General features: G+C 39.8%; 1 protein-coding gene across 1 annotated transcript in view; it reads left to right on the top strand.

The window, feature by feature from the left end:
• The window catches only part of pth1r (parathyroid hormone 1 receptor), a 462,399-nt gene that overhangs the window by 333,977 nt on the left and 115,430 nt on the right, over nt 1-12,992 (top strand). The window lies entirely within an intron of this gene.

Here is a 12,992-nt window from a genome sequence, read left to right as displayed (position 1 = left end):
GTCATTGCGAAGCAGAGCCTTAGTGGAAATTGTAGGCGTTTGAATTGAAATGGGAGTTCAGAGGGTATAACGGGGATGCGAGGAATAAAAACTCTCTCCCCTGAGCCACCGCCAGTAAAAATAGTTGCCTCAATGAGGTTCTTTTGCAGACACGTGACCTGAAGTCTTGTGCCGTCACAAAGTTTCAGTGGCTGTACGCAAATCCACAATCGGTTTCATATTGTTTTCGTACCTTATCAATTGTGTAATGTGTTTTTTGAACAGGTTTGAATCATCGAAGTGATCACTCCTGCTGCGTTCAGTCACTTCATGTGAGACGCTCTCTTGTGTGATGTTGCGATGTCCACGGGTTTATTTAATGTTAGCTAAGACCCAGCAGTTAAAAGTTTCTCGCTACAGCAATTTTAACTCTGTTACAAAGTGATCCAAACTGTCGTTTATACCTCGTGTCTTCTCATTAAACTTGTATCTCGCGAATATGGCATTGCAAACGGCAGCGGGTCAGTTCACGTGCTTACGTGGGAGGCGTGATGACGCGATATATTTTGATATATATCAAAATACCCGCGCTTTGCAGCAGCGAAGTACTGCTTTAAAATTTTTATTAAGAAGAAAAGTAAACCTTTTTAAACTGAGGAAAAATTTATCAATAATTATTTGTTAAGGATCTCTTTGTATACCACATTGTCAGTTCGCCCCTCCGGTTGTAATATGACCAAGCTGTGTGCTGAGCTTACTGTTGAGCATGAAATCTAACGTGGTTTGTGCCCTTCAGAATGAAAACAGTTTGCATTTGCCTTTTTAATAAAAGGCTAGCTTTTAAGCCTGAGAAATCACCCCGTAAATGCACACGTTTAATTGCACATGTGTTAATATGTATGCTTACACAGTATTAACACTAGAATTACCAGAGCCTACGAAAAAACTTGTAGATCCGGCCCACCTTAAATCGCTTCTTAAATCCGTTCATACCTCTCCGCCAGCATCCTTTGTCCTCTAAATGTGCTGATAAAAAAAACCAAGTGCATGTGTGTACTGTATAATATTAACAAAAAGAGCAGCTTACTACTGAAAACGTCAAATATAGGAGTGAGTGGGGATCGAACCGGGACTCTTGATTACACTTGGTTTGTGTCTGTACTTGTGCTGTTTCTTAGAGAGTCAGATCGGGGGGTTGTTGCGGTCAGGAGCTGCTAAGATTCACACCGCCAAAGATGACGGTGATTTATTTATTTTAATAGCAGAGATCCCAGGAACGTCCCCAGCCTTGGATCGACCTACACGCACTCACCACAGAGACAATAATGCACACTGGGAATGGCAAACAATTATAAATATAATGACACGAAATGAGTAATGAAAACAGTAATACCACCCCTGACCCCTTCGGCGATATTACACATAAACAAAACAAACACAAACACCACACAGCAAAGTCCATATATACGAAACAGGTTGAAAGACGAATAGTGACCAAGTTAAGTCCAGCAATCTGTATGTTGAAATCGTGAAGGGAAAATACAGTCCTACCGGTAGTTACTGATGAGGTTGATGGTTGATGGTTGATTCGGGAGCGCTCCACTCTTCCGGAAAACCCAATAATCCAATACAGCTCTCAGTGCACAGGTAGACAGACAATCCAGACCCCAACAAACGAATACAGTCCAAGACAAAATGATCAGAGTTCAAATAACAGCAGGTGAGACGACAAATAACCGCAACAAACAATACAAACCAAACTTTTTTTTCCTCTTTGCCCTCTGCCCTCCTTTTATCTGCCTGTGGCTACCTTTGACCCCAGCAGCCCCAGCAGGGACTGCTGGGAGATGCAGTTCTTAAGTAGCACTGCTACAATCCCCACCCCCAGGCCGTGGTGTACGGCCAAACCAAGGCTTGAGATTGGAGATGTTTACAGTGTCTATTTTTTTAGTCCCTGGCAATCCCCACTCTATTGCGTAGGTCACTGGTCCCTTCTTTTGGACAACCGTAGCCGGGCCGAACCACTTAGGAGCCAGTTTAGCAGTAAATTTCTCAGAGGCTTTGGAGAGGGGATGAGTCCTGATCTAGACTTTCTCCCCAACCGAGAACTGCACAAGCTTATGTCTCAGGTTGTACGATTGAGATTGTCTGGACTGGGACCTCACCATCCTCTCCTTTATCTGTTGTGTAATTTGTTGAATACATTGCAAGTGATTGTGTAGTGATGTGTCTGGTTTAGGTGGGTTGAGCTCAATAATCCTTTCCAGAGGACCGTTTATCTGTCTGCCTAAAGCTAACAATGCAGGGGTTTCACCTGTAACCTCGTGCACCGCCGTGTTCAATGCAAACCGCAGCTCAGGCAGCCACTTTGTCCAATCCTGATGGTGGTCTCCGACGAAGGATGCTATCATGGTCTTCAGGGTCCGATTCACCCGCTCAGTGCGATTTGATTGGGAATGGTATGCTGTAGTTTTCAGGTGAACCACCCCCCATTGTTTCCACAACTCTTCGGCCTCTGAGCTGGTAAATTGCGGACCCCGATCTGTGATGATGTTCTTCGGCACCCCCCATCGGGTAAATATCTCATCCTTCAGGGTGGAACATATCTTCTTGGCGGTGGCATTAGCCAAAGGGAATAGCTCCACCCAGCGAGTAAAATAGTCCACAACCACCATCAGGTAGGTCTTCCGGTCCTTGCTAGTAGGAAATGGTCCCATTAGGTCCACGCCTAGGCTTTCCCCCGTTAGATGTTAGAGTGCGTGAACTTATTCAGTGCAGCAGGAACAACGCACATGTTGATCTTTTTTTTTCTTTCAGTACATGTGCCTTCCCTGTTTATTTATATACCTCTGCCTGTCTGTCTCTCTATTATGCAGTGCTCTGTCTCGCTGTGTGTTATGGATCTTAAAAATAAGTTATAAGGACAGTTGTTCCTGTTAATTGCAGTCTCAATTGTTAAAAAAATATTTTAAAAGGAGCATCCCACATGAAAATATAACGATCTCAGTAACTAACAGTGCATACCAATTTATAAATTTTATGTCTGTTTGAGGTTAAAAAGAAAAAAAAAAGCAACACTTCATCCCCAGCGTGGAATTGAACTCAGGTTTGTGAGGCACTGGCAAAGCTGCTGTGCTCTAAGAAGCAAATCTTAACGCGCTACGCCACAGAAACTGTTGTAGCACCCTTGAAGCTTTTGTGAAAGTGTTTATTTGATCTTTGGAACTCGGGCTTTACATATTCTATAGTTTATGCCTACTACATTTTGTAACATTTATTACTAAAATATGAAAAAGTTTCTGTTTTAACAATGTGTTTACACAGATTACTTTAGAAACGGAACACGCATGAAATGCGTGTGTTCCAAATAAAGATCTATTATTTCCACTGTAAAACTCCACTTCACTCCCAGATAATCAATCAAGGCATGAGCTGGGAAAAGTTCGCTCACGTTCTAAGTCGGTGGGGGGATGGAATAGCCGGCTGCTGGCAGGTTGTCTTTTATCAGCACATTTAGAGGACAAAGGATGCTGGCAGAGAGGTGTGAACGGATTTAAGAAGCGATTTAAGGTGGGCCGGATCTACGAGTTTTTTCGTAGGCTCTGGTAATTCTAGTGTTAAAAGACACTCAACAATTAATGTTATTTACCTTCGTTCCCGCATTTGACTCGTGCTGTAAATCTCTTCCTTGTTTTCAGTTCACGTGATTACGTAGGAGGTGTGATGACGCGATACGTGACTCCGCCTACTCCATTAGAGTATATGGACAAAAAACAGGTTCCAGTTATGACCATTACGCGTAGAATTTCGAAATGAAACCTGCCTAACTTTTGTAAGTAAGCTGTAAGGAATGAGCCTGCCAAATTTCAGCCTTCTACCTACACGGGACGTTGGAGAATTAGTGATGAGTGAGTGAGTGAGTGAGTCAGTCAGTCAGTCAGTCAGTGAGGGCTTTGCCTTTTATTAGTATAGACTACAGTTACACCATCTTGGAATTTTGTGTGTTGCTGTTTTGTGTATATGTTGCTAAAGAGGCATGATGTTCAGGATCAGACTAAGTATATTTTGTCAAAGGTCAAGGGGTATAAAGTTCAATCCATTGGAATTAAACATTATATGAGTTTGCAGTTAACAAAACAAAGAATAAGTGTGTTTATTTAAAAGTTTGAGTTTACAACTAGTGCTTTTGTTTTTCGACTACTAGTTAGGATTTTACTTTAGTTTTGTTTTCTTGTTAGTTTTAGCTTGACTCCGTAGTGTATAAATTATTTTGATCAGCTTGGGTCAATGGTGTGCTAATAAAGAAGGCACAAACAAACAATCCCGCGGTAATCTTTAAATGATAGATAACTTCCTTTTTTGATCCTGCTGAAATGAGTGCATTACGGCATGAAAGGATAACAAAGGACAGGGTCAAGGCTTACCAAAGCCCAAGCAGAAGAAGAGAAGCAAAGGCTAGCAAGAACATGCTAGTGTAAAAGTACCACTAGGGGACATTTCTGCATATGTGTGTTTAAAGCCTCTAAACAGAAATAGTATGGGCATCTACAAAAAGAGAGAGTAAAGATCTTGGTAACAGTATGATATACTGTACTCCCACAGAACAAGACATCCAACAACTGGCATGACTGCCTTATCTTTACATAGACAACAGAGTGATGTCAGTAGTAAAAATGACAGGTAGCAATTCCTCCCTGCTAGTATAAAGAATATCTGCCCAGAATTTGTGCTGTTCTGGCCGTCTGATAGACCAGGCTGCACAAGAGACCTCATATTCTTAGAATTATGGAGGGCTCAAGTGTGCAGAAACACCATTGGCTGCTAGAGGGAGCTATGGTGTAGTGTCCCATTTGCAAAAGTAATGCTACCCCAATAAACCTTGAAGCGTTTGTTGGCTTAGCCAGGTTATTCCTGGGATGGATGTAAAGAGGCTGAATTTTGGAGGAAGGTAGTGTCAAGTACTCACTGGTAGAAAGAGAGGCCAGATGAGAGAGACATACAGACAGAAAAAGAGAGGAGGCAAATGGAGTGCATTGGAGGTGGTATACTGGTGGGTAAATAGACAAGTGACCCCTTCTACAGACCACGGCTGAATTAAACCTGTAGATCCTGAGGCAGGGTGGCAGCAAGGTTATTGTTTTATATTTGTTTTACTTTGACTTCCTTTCTGTTTGTTGCTTATTTTAGCTCTTATTGAATTATTTTATTTATTTAAACATTTTTTTGTTCTAACATCTTGGTTTCTTGGCATATGTTTAAGGTAATAATACAAGAGCATTCTTCCCTAGAACTCGCAACATGCCCATTGCAATCCAAGATTGCAGGGAGCTATAAACCTATATAGTAACATTTGTAGCTTATATTATGTACTCCCCTCTGAAGCAGATTAAAAAAAAAAGCTTTCGATCAAAGAGCAATTCAATTGGCATTTTAGATGCTGCCAAAGGCAATTAGTGTGGTATGCCAATGTAAGTACAAAGAGTTTCTAGTGTCAGATTTGTAACAGACATCTCACTCATATGCTTTATAGTTGAGTTGTAAAGAAGACATGCTTCTAAATATGGATAATGAAACAAACTTTCCACTAGGAGAAGAATCTGTGGCAGACCCAGAACATTCTGAAGGCATTCTCTCCCTCATCAGGGCTAGAAGTCACTTGATATTCCTGATAGGTAGCTGAAAAAATTTGCTTGGCATGTTGCTATTGCCAGTATAAGTGAATGTGAATGAAAACATTAACATATAAGACTGTAGTCAACCTGAAAAAGCTTCATTTAGTACTAGAGCTTTAATTATAAGGGCTTCTATACAGTATTTGTAGATTAATCTCAGCTACAGAAGGAAACCCATTTCTAAATTAAATTGAAATATAAATACTATTTAAAGTGCTTAATCTGAAAACGTAAATAATGGCTCACTTATACTGTTAACTATAAAAGAAACCCCCATGCAGAAAAGAGAGATGTATTCACCTACCTAGAAAAATACTACAAAAACCGTATCACTGTTGACGATATTTAGAATTTTTAATTTTTATTAATTATTAAATAACTACAGTTTTTCTGCCCAATGTTTGAATATTAGGATTGAAAAACATGGTTTTTAAGTCCTCAGTAGATGACCTTTACAAATATCTTTGTTTCCTTGAAGTGGTATGATTGAAATATTACAGCTGAATATCACAGAAGAATGTTTCGATCAATAAGGTGTTTGTATATCTTAATCACACAGCCTAACAGAATCAACGAGCATCTGAAATGAGATTGATTTACTGGACACTAAAAATGTATTTGAAGCCGTAAAAACAGAAGTCCTGAAAATGGAAAACTTTGTGAGCTAAGTCTGCTGTATTTTTATTAGCAAGTGGGGTGTGTGAGGCACCCCATTGGCAAGTGTTTGCAGAGCTTGGTCCTGCCTTGAAGTCCTCCTATCATAACATGCAGACTTGCACACTGCCTAGGGTGATTGGGAGTTAATAGAGCTTTCTTTGAAAAGGCTTATGTTACGGGGTAGCTATTTTCTTACCCCTTATGCATAATGAGTTGCTTCACACTTCAGCTGATAGTAGACCTTCAGTCTTGAAGTGATCTTACAAATTTATGGAAGTCACATTCCCTGCACACCCAACCCTCTTTTCCTGGGAAATATATTTAAGAAGTACTTCAAGAAAATTGATTTTCGAGGGTTCACCCATGTGCATGCCATTCACTATTAAGAGAAGCCAAAGCTTTTTATAAGTAGGACGTAATCATATGTAATTATTCTTGCCTTAAGCCTTTTCCTTGTTGTGTGCCTCTGACAGACAAAATGAAATTTGACTGTTATAATCTCCAGTCGTAAAATTTGTGATTTATGAGGCTATAGTAACTTCCACAGAGTGGGCTAATAAATATGCATTGTAACTATTTTTAGTAATGTAAATATTATAGGATGGACACACCCAAAATAAATGTGCAGGTTCTCACCACACAGCAGTGGTTACAAAATACGTTTTGTTTGAACTAAAATGCAGCAATTTAGCCCACTTTCCCTACTCCCTATATTAAAGTTAATGGATTAAAAGTGCAATATCCCACATCTTTCACATTTCAGTAAATGGATTTTCAACCACAGTCAGTCTGCCTTTCTTATGCTGACCTTGCCAAAAAGTGTTCCATGTGAAAATGGTTTCCATCTGAACGGCAAAGCATATGATTTTCTAGTGGTTGAAATACTTTAAGTCATTTTTGTCTATTACTTGAAATGATATGTGTTGCATAATTCCACTTTATGTATGGTTTTAATATTACAAAGGCATCTAACTACACTAACTGTAGATAATAAAACACATTTGAAAGCAATGATTTGACACCCAATGAGGTTTTAATGTTTCATTACTTTTCCATTGAGATGTGAGTTCCTATAGCTGTGGTTGTTTGGATTTTGACTCATTCATGAGGAAAGACCTTCTCACATTGAACGTTAAGTCTGCAAATGAAAGTGATTGCTGGTATAATGTTTCTGTTTATTTTTATCTTGTACTTTTTCTATTTGGATTGTGGGTGCACTGTTTTATGCCCAGAAGTAGAATGGCCAAATGGGGGAGGCAGCTTAATGGCAGAGGTCTCCAGGACTCTAAACAAATCCAAATCATATTATGTGATATCATCTACTGTTAAATTCTGCTCCATACTTGTAAACTTTTTATTTTTATACTGTATTGAGGATTATTTGTGTTCTGTTCTGTGTATTGTATTGTATTGTATTGACCCCCTTCTTTTTGACGCCCACTGCACGCCCAACCTACCTGGAAAGGGGTCTCTCTTTTTGAACTGCCTTTCCCAAGGTTTCTTTCATTTTTTTCCCCTGCAAGGGTTTTTTTTTTTGGGAGTTTTTCCTTGTCTTCTTGGAGAGTCAAGGCTGGGGGGCTGTCAAGAGGCAGGGCCTGCTAAAGCCAATTGCAGCACTTCTTGTGCGATTTTGGGCTATACAAAAATAAATTGTATTGTATTTTATTGCTGCGGTGGGCTGGTGCCCTGCCTGGGGTTTGTTTCCTGCCTTGCACCCTGTGTTGGCTGGGATTGGCTCCAGCAGACCCCCGTGACCCTGTAGTTAGGATATAGCGGGTTGGATAATGGATGGATGGATGGAATTATGTATTTTATTGTATTGTGTAATTTTACCGCTCACCGTTTTAGTATTTCTTTGTACAATGATATTTTATAGATTAGGTGCAATATATGTTATGTTAGATTTATATCATTCATTTTTTTATGGCCGATATCTTCGGTTTGCCATTGTTCAGCTTTTTTGAACATTGTAGTTCCATTTAATCACAAACAGCAGGTCGCATTCTGGATTTTGCCTCTTCTCTCTCTCTGTTTGTGTGGATTTTCACCCGGGGTGCTCCAGATTCATAGACTGATTGGTGAACTTTAACTTGAATTCCAGTGTACATTCATTGATCACATTTTTAGGAACGGTACACTAATACTGGGTAAGGCCTCTTTTTGCTCTCAAAACAGCCTCAGTTCTTCATAGCATTTATTCCAGAAGATTTTGGAAACATTCCTTTTAGATTGTGGTCCATGTTGACATGATTGCATCACACAATTTCTGCAGATTTGTCAGCTTCACATTCATGCTGCAAATCCCCCATTCTACAACATTGCAGATGTTTTCTGCTGGATTCAGATCTGGTTATTAGAAAGGCCACAGAAGAACACTAAACTCATTGGCATGTTTGAGACGACTTTTTCTTTGTGACATGATGCATTATCATGCTTTAAGGGGAGGTGTGTTTAAAACTGAAGCCAGGAAGCACTTTCTTAAGCACATTGTTGTGGGGCTCTGGAACAAACTACAGAGACAAGTAATTGAAGTTGAAACTTTGACAACCTTTAAGAAAAAGCTGGATGAAATATTGGCACAGCTTAGCTATTAGGTAAACAAATGGGCTTGGTGGACTAAATGATCTCCTGTTGTTTGATTGCCAAAAGAAGATGAACAAATTGTGGCAATGAAGGGATGCACATGGTCAGCAGCCAGGCTCAAATAGGCCATGGCATTCAAACGATGATTGTTAGGAGCCCAAACGGTGCCAAGAAAACAATCGCCACACCATTACACCACTGTCACTAGCCTGGACTGTAGACTGATTCATGCTATTAGTGCCATAGTCTAATCCCTACCATTTGTGTGCCTCAGCAGAAATACATTCATCAGACTAGGCTGCATTTATCCAGTCTTCAGATGTCCATTTTTGGTGAGCCTGTGCCTACTACAGCCTCAGCTTTAGTGTTCTTGGCTGAAAGAAGTGGAACCCAAAGTGGTCTTCTCCTGTTGTGGCCCATCCACCTCAAGGTTTAAGTGCATTCCGAGAAGCTTTACTGCTCACCAAAGTGGTACAGAGATCTGAGTTACCATAATCTTTCTCTCAGCTTGAACCAGTCTGGTCATTCTTGTCTGACCTCTCATTAACAAGGCGATTCCATCCACAGAACTGCTGCTCACTGGATGTTTTTTGTTTTTTGTACCATTTAGAATAAACTTTAGGTATTGTTGTGTGTGATAATTTCAGAAGATCAGCAGTTACAATTATACTCAAGCCAACATTTCTGGTGTCAACCATCATGGCTCAGTTGAAATGACTGTGATCACATTTGTTCCCCATTCTGGTTTTAGATGTGAACATTAAAGATTTCTGACCTGTATGTGCATGATTGTATGCATTGTTCTGCTGCTACATGATTGGCTCATTAGATAACTGCACGGATAAGCAGGTGTTCCTAATCATTTTCCCAATGAATGCAGGTGTTTTTAACTTTTGGAGGTGTTTTGGCCTCAAAACAACTGAAAGGAATTCAGAAGTATTACAGTAATGGTGTTTCATTAATTATGGATTTACAGTCAGGGAGAACACAAAACAATAAGTAAGTAATAGGTCCTCTCTGTCAAGTGGGTTGGCTATAGTTCTTATCCATGTCTAAAACCATATAAATTCGCACTCTTCTCACCTCCTTGGTCTGTCTTTAAGCACTTCTGACCTCTTCTTCTGTACCCTTCTATATGAGCCCTTGCTTCTACCCTTCACTTGACTTAGACCTCCAGTGGCCACCTATGCAATCCTTCCCCAGGGGGCCAGGTGTTCCATTAGTTCTGATCCCCAATCTATATTATAAGGGCTAGACACTATTGCAGGAATCTGTCTAATAAAATAGGGAGCACATGCCGAAGCATAAGGGCAAATGCTCCATTACTGTCATCTGTCGAGTTGGAGGGTAACTAGATTATTAGAATAGTATTATTAAATGTCCCCCATTCTCCACATGTTATTATTTAATTCCTTGAAGAGCCACTTTTGGGGATTTTACAATATCTCCGTACTTGTGTCAGGAAGTATACCATTCGGCCTCCTGTACAAGACAGCACAAACATTTCACAGTCATCATGTCTGACTTTAAAATGTGAATGGGAATGTTCCTTGCAATGGACTGCGTCAACAAAGGCCTTACCCTGTAATGAGGTCTCATTCATAAAAAAATTGTATGGATTCAAATGTGAAAATATACATACGTGCGACAAAATACAGGAAAATGCATATGACAAAAAAAAAAAAATTTTTAAATGTGCCTGTGATGGATGGCCGGCTAAATATTCCGCCCCACACCTCCAGGCAGCCAGGTGGAGCCCTCCCAACAGCATGGAGGTTTCCCAAGTTCCAGCAGGGCGTTATGGACCTAGTAGTTTGTATATACAGCCCTGCTGGATACCTTGGGGATCACCGGGAGTCGCTGTAGGGAGGCTGTCGGACTCTTACATGCCCTATAACCCAGAAGTGTGTCATGATTACATGACAAGAAGAAACGACGTGCTTCCAGGTTGAAGAAACTGACTTTTACCCTGACCCGGAAGTAATGAGAACTTGTGGATTGTGGGACAGGAACACTTCCGGGTCGGGGAATATAAAAGGACCATGGGAAAGCCCAGACGTTGAGCTGAGTTGGGAGGCAGGGTGGCTAAGCGTCTGGGAGTGGAGGATTGAATATTGTTTATTGTATTGATTATTGAGTATAGTGGAGTGGTGGTGCTTTGTGCACTTTATTATTATAATAAATATTCATCTTTGGATTTTACCTGGTGTCTGACGTGTGGTCTGAGGGTTCAAGGGGTCACGGAGACCTTAAACTGTCACAGTGCCATACACATAGTTGTATGTAATTTACCTTTTTAAATCATGATCATCTTATGATTTCATCACAATCATGTATCTCCACCCAGTTGCCACCTTGAAACAATCATATATGGACTATGCTAATCAATCTTGTACATATACGATAAGGATGCTGCAGTCCTTCATTGGCTGGTGGAGCAGATTCCCATCTGACACATCCTGATAGTGCTATGGTTTGCTCTGAATGATATTGGAGTGCCTTTCTTCTGCGCTCTGGGGTAGCCATTATCACCAGGCACATGTAATGACATGATTGCTGTTCCAATGAACAGTACAGGATATAAAAACACGGACGGTTCAGCCAGATATCTTACCGACAAGCCAGCCGTCATGTACAGCATCATCAGCAAGTCGTCTTCCACTTTCCCTCAAAATAAATGAATTATGGATTGACCCATGCCACCACAACACTTCATTTGTCAGTCTCATCTTGGAATCAGAAATGTCTTGTGTATTAATGGAATGTCACTGTTTATAGTTAACAAAAGCAGCATCTTTCTCAATAGGAGCCCTTGTTGCAAAATGAGTGCCCCAAATACATTAGGAAAGTCAAACACTACTGCAGATTGCCTTTTTATTTTAGCATGTAAAACCAAACAATGTGGAAACGGAATGTAGTGCCTTATCAGTTGGTTTATAGCTCACAGCACAGAAGACATGATGGAGCTAAAGCTTGGCTGAAATATTTCAGACTTATCAACCAGTTTCTGGTAGGAGCCTGTTGCCAGAAAGCCAACCATTCATAAAACAAGAATATGAGCAAGTAAAGCTCAATTTCGGGCAGTCTGTCTTTCTAGTGCTGTGCCCAATAAAGCATGTAGTTGAAATTTCTCTTGAAAGTCTAAATCAGATGATAAGCCAGTCATCATCATAGGCAAAAAATAAATGCGGCCAGTCCCAAAATGCATGTTCCCTTTGTATATGCTCACTTACATAGTTTTCAAGCAGCACCAAACAAACCATGTTGTGTCAAACCATTAGGTTATGAATAGGACATGATATTTAGAGTTTTCTTTATGCAGGGAGTGAATCACTCCTCTTTTTTTTTTTTTACTGCTCTTTGATTTCTTATCCTCAAGTGACAACAGGCAGGCTATATAAACTGGTGAAAAAAAACAAAGAAGTCATTCAGTGTAAATACGCAGCACTGGCCACCTTGAAAAGGAGCTAAAATAGAATGTATACGTCATATTCATCACTTTTGAGATTTAATACAGTATATTAGTCATGCCAACACACATTATAATTTGGATTGATGATATAAATTACTATACGCATGAGTGGTCATTTGGCTGATTTGGCTGCCATTTCCATACTTAAGGGCTTTATTATTTCCCACTTTCTCTATAATTTTGTTGTACGCATGTGTCAGAGTTCTCACATCATCTTTCCTAAATCCTGATTTTTGCTTGGAAAGTTGCGTAAACACATTTCAAACCTCTTTTTGTGCATATGCAAGTTTTATAAAACAACTGACAAGACAGCAATAAGCCTGGATAGTGTGCCAATCATCATCATTATAATTATTGTTGAACTTGTTGTACTTATTGTTCTCATTGTTATGAAAGATAACTGAAATCTGAAGTTGAATTAATGTTTTGACAAACTTATCTGATAGAATTTTCACTTAATAAGGTTTATTGTTTGAAAACATCTAAATATTGCAGCTTACACCATTGATTCTAAAGTGAATTTGTAGTACCTATTATTTCTACCACATACTGGTTTAGGAAAATAACAGTTGCAAATGCAGTCTTTACAAAAAAAAAAAATTAAAGTGTGATCTTGCATAGTGCTTGGA

The sequence above is a fragment of the Erpetoichthys calabaricus genome, chromosome 6 (assembly GCF_900747795.2).
Source record: "Erpetoichthys calabaricus chromosome 6, fErpCal1.3, whole genome shotgun sequence".
Lineage (NCBI taxonomy): Eukaryota > Metazoa > Chordata > Cladistia > Polypteriformes > Polypteridae > Erpetoichthys > Erpetoichthys calabaricus.
Note: the sequence above shows the minus strand (reverse complement) of the source record. Positions and strands in the feature narration are given on the sequence as shown.